This window comes from Nerophis ophidion, linkage group LG18 (assembly GCF_033978795.1).
Source record: "Nerophis ophidion isolate RoL-2023_Sa linkage group LG18, RoL_Noph_v1.0, whole genome shotgun sequence".
Taxonomy (NCBI): domain Eukaryota; kingdom Metazoa; phylum Chordata; class Actinopteri; order Syngnathiformes; family Syngnathidae; genus Nerophis; species Nerophis ophidion.
Genome location: NC_084628.1, coordinates 23,587,367 through 23,595,894, shown reverse-complemented (window position 1 = coordinate 23,595,894; position 8,528 = coordinate 23,587,367). Strand labels below are relative to the sequence as shown.

General features: G+C 45.0%; 1 non-coding gene across 1 annotated transcript; it reads left to right on the top strand.

The window, feature by feature from the left end:
• The first annotated feature begins 3,044 nt into the window (after positions 1–3,044).
• Positions 3,045–3,208, top strand: LOC133537666 (U1 spliceosomal RNA). Its single transcript, XR_009802785.1, has one exon. It is a non-coding gene; the product is annotated as a U1 spliceosomal RNA (small nuclear RNA).
• The last annotated feature ends 5,320 nt before the right edge of the window (positions 3,209–8,528 follow it).

The window sequence follows — 8,528 nt, the reverse complement described above, 5'->3', positions numbered from 1 at the left end:
AAAAGTCTGCAAGAGGCATACTGGAACATGACACACCACTAAAATGCTGTTTCAGTAAGTCAGTAATAACTTTTGGGTTCTCATGAGGCATCAGTGATGGATTGCTACGGAGTGTTATCTTTACAATGTCTCTAGCTTTTCCCATCAATCTAGACAACATCTCCTGATGTTGCTCTTCTAGACGTATGTTCCTTTTTCTCAAGTATGTGTCCATGAGTTCTTCCCATTCGTGTACCGAGAGCTTGTCGGACCCATCCCCCCTGTACACAGGAGGCTCTCTCACATCGGACTGCATGACTAATTTCACACCAGTCAGGTTAAGCGTGGAGTCAACGAGCGACTGGCCTGCACCTGAGTTCTGAACTCGTGCTTGAGTCCCCTCAATCGTCTGACTCTCTCCCTTTAACTGAGCTGATATAGATAGTCCTACTTGCTGGGCGATGTGTGTGATGAGGTCACTCAAAGCTGGGTCACTCCTGTCTGGGATGGTTGAAAGAGAAAAAGTCGGTCCATGGGTAATGGGTGTGTGAACAGGTAGACAGGTGGGAGTAAAAGCTGGGGAAGCTACATTGCCTGGGGCATTAACTGAATGGGTGGAGCTGAGAGCTGGTGATCCCACAACACCTGCACTTGGGACTGAAGATTCAGACAGCCGCGCCCCCCTCCCAAAACCAGCAACGTGAGAATTAAACATATGTGCCCCCCTCCCAAAACCAGAAATTGGAGTATTAAACAGCTGTGCCCCCCTCCCGAAACCAGAATCAACAGTTCGGACAGATGTCCCATTGACAAAATTGGATTCCATCTTTTCTTATCAAAATAGTTTGGTTAATGTCAACAAAAGTAAAACAAATATATATATAACCATTGAATTACATTAATAAATGGAAAGTGTTTTTTTTTTCTCTTCTTATCTTTCACTTGACACTTCTTTCTTTTTTTTTTTTTTTTTCACAAAAAAAAAATTCCTTTTTAACTTTCCATTCTTTGTAAATAAAGATAAATAATACCAAATCTCCCTTTTTACTGGGACAAAGTCACTTCAATGAAACCCTCTTTAAGAAACCTTAATTTGTTGTTGTTGTTGTTGTTGTGACTGACGTTCAACAACCTCCGGTGATCAAACTGGTGTTGATCCACGATGTCATCCGGGTCACGGCACCAATGTAACCGGTTCGAGTCTGCGTTGTGTAGTTGCTTCGAAGATAAGAGGACTCTGTGGTTGCCTTTAGCCGAAACAGGTGGCGTATTTATTTTTACCTGTATGAAATATACAGGAAACAGTGCGGCAGCGTTAACACAGGACTCAGCAGCAAACCAATCTCCTCACGCATGTCTCAGCAACGAGTGAGTTTAAATGAACAAAAATGTTATATGAAACATTCACATTTATCACAAAACCTATACATCACATTTACAAATACACTGAAAATGAATACACCACCGTGAAATGATTTATACAATAGGAAAATAAATAATAAATATAACAGTACAGAAAAATAGAATAAAGTTTTGGGAGCAACAGAAACATACCTGTATGAAATATACAGGAAACAGTGCGGCAGCGTTAACACAGGACTCAGCAGCAAACCAATCTAAAATGGAGGGAAAACTTCAATGAAATGCCGCAGCCACCGTGTGTGTGTGAGCGAGAAACGCCACCGAGCAGTACACCAGCAAAAAGTTTGCTAAAACACTCAAACTATGAGTAGAACAAGTGTACATAACCATATCAGCAACAACAGAGCACATTATAATCTCGTTTCACAGCCAAACACTTTAAAAACACTAGAGCAGAGAGAAACACTTACTTCCTCACGCATGTCTCAGCAACGAGTGAGGACTCAACGTCACTTCCGGAAGAAGGTAGGATTTCAAAATAAAATGACAAATTCTCCCAAAACGAACTATTTCCTAAAAAACTGATAAAATAAAAGTGACAATGGATATTATAGAGAAATCAAATAAAACGTGAGGGATTTTTGGTGGAATGCATACAATATAAGTTATATACCTGCTACATATATATAATTATATATATATGTATATATATATATATATATATATAAATGTATATATATGTATATGTGTATATATAATTATATATATATGTATATATATATGTATATGTGTATATATATGTATATATATATGTATATATATATGTATATGTATATATATATATATGTATATGTATATATATATATATATATATATATATATATATATATATATGTATATGTGTATATATATATGTATATATATATGTATATATATGTATATATATATATGTATATGTATATATATGTATATATATATATGTATATATATATATGTATATATATATATATATATATATATATATATATACAAACCCCGTTTCCATATGAGTTGTGAAATTGTGTTAGATGTAAATACAAATGGAATACAATGATTTGCAAATCATTTTCAACCCATATTCAGTTGAATATGCTACAAAGACAACATATTTGATGTTCAAACTGATAAACGTTTTTTTTTTTGCAAATAATCATTAACTTCAGAATTTGATGCCAACAACACGTGTTACTGTCCAAACAAAGAAACAGGAAGTCGCAGTAGAAGGGGGAAGGTAGAATTCCTAGTTGAGTGGTTCAGTTGATGAAACAACACGTGTTCATTTTCAAAAATAACAACTGTATTAATTCACATAAACCTTGGTGTCATTTCAAGGATTGAAATAACTTTATTGTCACAGCAGCACACACGGACAAGTGTGTCTGTACTAGTAAACCGGAAGTGGTTGTGAAGGGGGGCAGGGACACTTCCCGGTTGAGCTGAGGCGTGCAGAAAAAGCCCCATTGCATGATGGGAACACATAGTCGTGTTCAAATGTGTAATATAAATAGTAATAATATAGTAATGATCAGACAGTGTTGTGTAGTAGACTCTTGTATATGTGCAGGCTTGTTGAGTGTGTGTGTTTACTAGTGTGCACGTGATGATGCCATCACTTAACATGGTGTGTGTGTGAATGACTTGTGTGTGTGAGACATGTACAACTCATACTTACCTGGCAGGGGAGATACCATGATCAAGAAGGTGGTTCACCTAGGGTGAGGCTCAGCCATTGCACTCCGGCTGTGCTGACCCTTACGAATTCCCCAAATGTGGGAATCTCGACTGCATAATTTGTGGTAGTGGGGGACTGCGTTCGCGCTCTCCCCTGATATTCTGTTCAACATCAACGTCCATTAGTATACCCTCGCAAATGCATTAAGATATAGACACTGTACTGACAGAGTTTTGAGGTAATTGAAGATCTCGAGTTAAAGTACAAAGATCCGTGCAGACACAGTAAGTTTAGGAGGAATTAACACAACAGAGAACTTCTCCAGACACGGTCTCTTCCGATATCACTGTCTTATATTTAACATACCAAGGAATTGTAATTTTTTGTCGTTTTTTGGTACACAACTACAAAATAAAGAAATATAACAAGTACGATCATCCATCCATCCATCATCTTCCGCTTATCCGAGGTCGGGTCGCGGGGGCAACAGCCTAAGCAGGGAAACCCAGACTTCCCTCTCCCCAGCCACTTCGTCTAGCTCTTCCCGGGGGATCCCGAGGCGTTCCCAGGCCAGCCGGGAGACATAGTCTTCCCAACGTGTCCTGGGTCTTCCCCGTGGCCTCCTACCGGTTGGACGTGCCCTAAACACCTCCCTAGGGAGGCGTTCGGGTGGCATCCTGACCAGATGCCCAAACCACCTCATCTGGCTCCTCTCGATGTGAAGGAGCAGCGGCTTTACTTTGAGTTCCTCCCGGATGGCAGAGCTTCTCACCCTATCTCTAAGGGAGAGCCCCGCCACACGGCGGAGGAAACTCATTTCGGCCGCTTGTACCCGTGATCTTATCCTTTCGGTCATGACCCAAAGCTCATGACCATAGGTGAGGATGGGAACGTAGATCGACCGGTAAATTGAGAGCTTTGCCTTCCGGCTCAGCTCCTTCTTCACCACAACGGACCGGTATAACGTCCGCATTACTGAAGACGCCGCACCGATCCGCCTGTTGATCTCACGATCCACTCTTCCCTCACTCGTGAACAAGACTCCTAGGTACTTGAACTCCTCCACTTGGGGCAGGGTCTCCTCCCCAACCCGGAGATGGCACTCCACCCTTTTCCGGGCGAGAACCATGGACTCGGACTTGGAGGTGCTGATTCTCATTCCGGTCGCTTCACACTCGGCTGCGAACCGATCCAGCGAGAGCTGAAGACCCCGGTCAGATGAAGCCATCAGGACCACATCATCTGCAAAAAGCAGAGACCTAATCCTGCGGTTACCAAACCGGAACCCCTCAACGCCTTGACTGCGCCTAGAAATTCTGTCCATAAAAGTTATGAACAGAATCGGTGACAAAGGACAGCCTTGGCGGAGTCCAACCCTCACTGGAAATGTATTCGACTTACTGCCGGCAATGCGGACCAAGCTCTGGCACTGATCGTACAGGGAACGGACCGCCACAATAAGACAGTCCGATACCCCATACTCTCTGAGCACTCCCCACAGGACTTCCCGAGGGACACGGTCGAATGCCTTCTCCAAGTCCACAAAGCACATGTAGACTGGTTGGGCAAACTCCCATGCACCCTCAAGAACCCTGCCGAGAGTATAGAGCTGGTCCACAGTTCCACGACCAGGACGAAAACCACACTGTTCCTCCTGAATCCGAGGTTCGACTATCCGACGTAGCCTCCTCTCCAGTACACCTGAATAAACCTTACCGGGAAGGCTGAGGAGTGTGATCCCACGATAGTTGGAACACACCCTCCGGTCCCCCTTTTTGAAGAGAGGAACCACCACCCCGGTCTGCCAATCCAGAGGTACCGCCCCCGATGTCCACGCGATGCTGCAAAGTCTTGTCAACCAAGACAGCCCCACAGCATCCAGAGCCTTAAGGAACTCCGGGCGGATCTCGTCCACCCCTGGGGCCTTGCCACCGAGGAGCTTTTTAACTACCTCAGCGACCTCAGCCCCAGAAATAGGAGAGTCCACCACAGATTCCCCAGGCACTGCTTCCTCATAGGAAGACGTGTTGGTGGGATTGAGGAGGTCTTCGAAGTATTCCTTCCACCTGTCCACAACATCCGCAGTCGAGGTCAGCAGAACACCATCCGCACCATACACGGTGTTGATAGTGCACTGCTTCCCCTTCCTGAGGCGGCGGACGGTGGTCCAGAATCGCTTCGAAGCCGTCCGGAAGTCGTTTTCCATAGCTTCCCCGAACTCTTCCCATGTCCGAGTTTTTGCCTCCGCGACCGCTGAAGCTGCACACCGCTTGGCCTGTCGGTACCTGTCCACTGCCTCCGGAGTCCTATGAGTCAAAAGGACCCGATAGGACTCCTTCTTCAGCTTGACGGCATCCCTCACCGCTGGTGTCCACCAGGGGGTTTTAGGATTGCCGCCCCGACTACCTTGCGGCCACAGCTCCGATCTGCCGCCTCGACAATAGAGGTGCGGAACATGGTCCACTCGGACTCAATGTCCAGCACCTCCCTCGTGACATGTTCAAAGTTCTTCCGGAGGTGGGAATTGAAACTTTGTCTGACAGGAGACTCTGCCAGACGTTCCCAGCAGACCCTCACAATGCGTTTGGGCCTCCCAGGTCTGTCCGGCATCCTCCCCCACCATCGCAGCCAACTCACCACCAGGTGGTGATCGGTAGAAAGCTCCGCCCCTCTCTTCACCCGAGTGTCCATAACATGAGGCCGCAAATCCGATGACACAACTACAAAGTCGATCATGGAACTGCGGCCTAGGGTGTCCTGGTGCCAAGTGCACATATGGACACCCTTATGTTTGAACATGGTGTTCGTTATGGACAAACTGTGACGAGCACAAAAGTCCAATAACAAAACACCACTCGGGTTCAGATCCGGGCGGCCATTCTTCCCAATCACGCCTCTCCAGGTTTCACTGTCGTTGCCAACGTGAGCGTTGAAGTCTCCCAGTAGGACAAGGGAATCACCCGGGGGAGCACTTTCCAGTACTCCCTCGAGCGTTCCCAAAAAGGGTGGGTACTCTGAACTGCTGTTTGGTGCATAAGCACAAACAACAGTCAGGACCCGTCCCCCCACCCGAAGGCGGAGGGAGGCTACCCTTTCGTCCACCGGGTTAAACTCCAACGTACAGGCTTTGAGTCGGGGGGAAACAAGAATTGCCACCCCAGCCCGTCGCCTCTCACTGCCGGCAACGCCAGAGTGGAAGAGGGTCCAGTCCCTCTCGAGAGAAGTGGTTCCAGAGCCCTTGCTGTGCGTCGAAGTGAGTCCGACTATATCCAGCCGGAATTTCTCGACTTCGCGCACTAGCTCAGGCTCTTTCCCCCCCAGTGACGTGACGTTCCACGTCCCAAGAGCTAGCTTCTGTAGCCGAGGATCGGACCGCCAAGTGCCCTGCCTTCGGCTGTCGCCCAGCTCACAATGCACCCGACCTCTATGGCCCCTGCTATGGGTGGTGAGCCCATTGGAGGGGTGACCCACGTTGCCTCTTCGGGCTGTGCCCGGCCGGGCCCCATGGGAACAGGCCCGGCCACCAGGCGCTCGCCATCGTGCCCCACCTCCGGGCCTGGCTCCAGAGGGGGGCCCCGGTGACCCGCGTCCGGGCGAGGGAAATCTGGGTCCATGATGTTTCTTCTTCATATAGGTCTTCGAGCTGCTCTTTGTCTGATCCCTCACCTAGAACCTGTTTGCCTTGGGAGACCCTACCAGGGGGCTTTATGCCCCCGGACAACATAGCTCCTAGGATCATTGGGACACGCAAACTCCTCTACCACGATAAGGTTGCAGCTCAGAGAGGAGTAAGTACGATCAATCAGTGAGTAATCCAAGATTTAAATGTTCGGATCAAACCAGGAAGTAAAATCCTCCATTTTCTTATGTGGTACTATATTTCTGCCTCGATTGTGTGTTTTAATTATTTCTTGAATCAGAATAATATCAAACAAAATACATTTTTTCGATATTTGTTAGGTAATAAATTAATGATCTATAAGGGTCTGGTGAAAAAAGCTCCATCCTTGGGTTCAATAGTGAGTTTCTTGACTATATGACAACATGCGTCATTACTTACAAATTGCTTTGATCCAAAAGACGAAATGTGAGCATTTAACTAAAAACTAGCATGTTTGCCTTTTGGTTAATATATGAATGTATGTGAGTTTGTGTAAAAAGGAATGTTACCATGGTAACATGAAACCACGACTTTGTTATCTTTGCCTTGTAATAAAAAAACATTGCTGTGTTAATTGAGAGATCATTTCAGTAATGTACATCCTTACCTGTTACTCCAGCAATGGAGTAATAACACTTTGCAAAACTCATTCTGACCATTAGAGTTTATTAATTTACATAGGATATGAAAATACTTAGTTCATAAATGATAACCAGCGTGATTTTGAGTCAATTCTTATTGCTCTGGTGATATCCAAGTCCTTCTTATTCTGCACGTAAAAAAAGATACTGAACAGAAAAGTTTTAACACAAGATCACAATAATCATTAACTGAAGTAAACATTCTCAATTAACATGCAAATGTACACATAAACAACAATTTACAGTACTTCAGTATTCCGGCCACACATTATTAAAACATGATTAAGTCAACTTAAGACCCCTTCTGATTAATTTGTGTCACAGTAAATCAACCACGAGGAGCAGGAGTGATCAAACACTCACAAACTTTTGTATATATATATATATGTATATATGAATACATTTTTTCAAAATTTACTATTAATTTCAACTTGTCAGCTTTTTGTCATTCCATGATGCCTTTTTTTTATTTCTATTTTTACATTTTGATAGAGGGAGTTTTTTTGGCTATGTGTGCTATGGCAATGAGTTTTTTTCCCCCTTTGCCTCAATATCACTCAATATTAGAACCCCCCATCACCCCCCTCAGCGTTTACCTGTTTTTCACATTTTTTGTAAGTTGGCAGACCCGTCAGCGATCCTGTTATGTCTCCTTCTAATGTTTGTCAGCTCTTGAATGGGATTGTGCTGAAAATCTTAATTTCTCCTCAGGCATTATTAAATTATTTCTGATTGTAAAAAAGCCAGTGTTTTGTTTTTCATGAATACATAGGCCTACTCCACTACTGTATTTTAATGTTGGTCATTATGGTGGTAATTGAAGTGCTTTCTGTCACGGCCCGGGTGCATCCCAATGCGCATTCATCTGTGCGCTCTCATGAGCGCACCTCCAAGCGTGCACCTCCGCACGCCACTCCTGCACACCGGCGCAGCTGCAATCAATCAGCACTCAACACACCCGTCGCTGATTAGTTCCCTGTGCTTCTTAAGCCAAAGCAAACCTGTGTTCTGGGCCAGAACCTGTTCCGGTACAGTAAGCTGACACGTATGCTCTCTCTCTCTCTCTCTCTCTCTCTCTCTCTCTCTCTCTCTCTCTCTCTCTCTCTCTCTCTTTCTCTTTCTCTTTCTCTTTCTCTCGTTCTCGTTCTGTGTTTTCTCCTCCTCCGTGTTCACT